Raw genomic sequence first — 547 nt, 5'->3', positions numbered from 1 at the left:
TATATATATATAAGAATTAAGGAATGGATTAGTTAAGATCCGGGCTACATATGTTTCAAAGTGGGCGGAACCTCAGAAGTGGTAAATATCCAAGCGAGGTGAACACCGCAGTTTACTCTTCAGGCCAAGGATATCTTGATTGAATGCAAGTTTACATGTTAACACATTCTTTAACTCTTGTATCGTATTCGCATAACCGGCAACCCTGGTTGCCTACCGTGAAATATAAAGAACTTTTTTCAATTTATCGTACTTCTATAAGAAAGAAAAATCCACAACCTTCCATCTCAATAAACCACCATAATCTCTGAAAATCTTTTTTTTTAATATTTACTACGGATTGCTTGAAGCTAACCTTCTTCCTATACCTCGATCCTTGTGTGTTTTATCAATGAATTTTCTTCTCTTTCATTCTTTCTTCTTTCTGTTCCCAGACCACTTTTTCTCTCTTTCTCATTAGCTAATGATGATCACTTCTACATTGAAGACTTATTTTCCTCCGCAACTTCCTATTCGACAACTATTCATTCTTTTTCGGGATTTCAAG

The sequence above is a fragment of the Octopus bimaculoides genome, chromosome 1 (genome assembly GCF_001194135.2).
Source record: "Octopus bimaculoides isolate UCB-OBI-ISO-001 chromosome 1, ASM119413v2, whole genome shotgun sequence".
NCBI classification, from domain to species: Eukaryota; Metazoa; Mollusca; class Cephalopoda; order Octopoda; family Octopodidae; genus Octopus; species Octopus bimaculoides.
The sequence above is the reverse complement of the archived record's forward strand: the minus strand, read 5'-3'. Positions refer to the sequence as shown.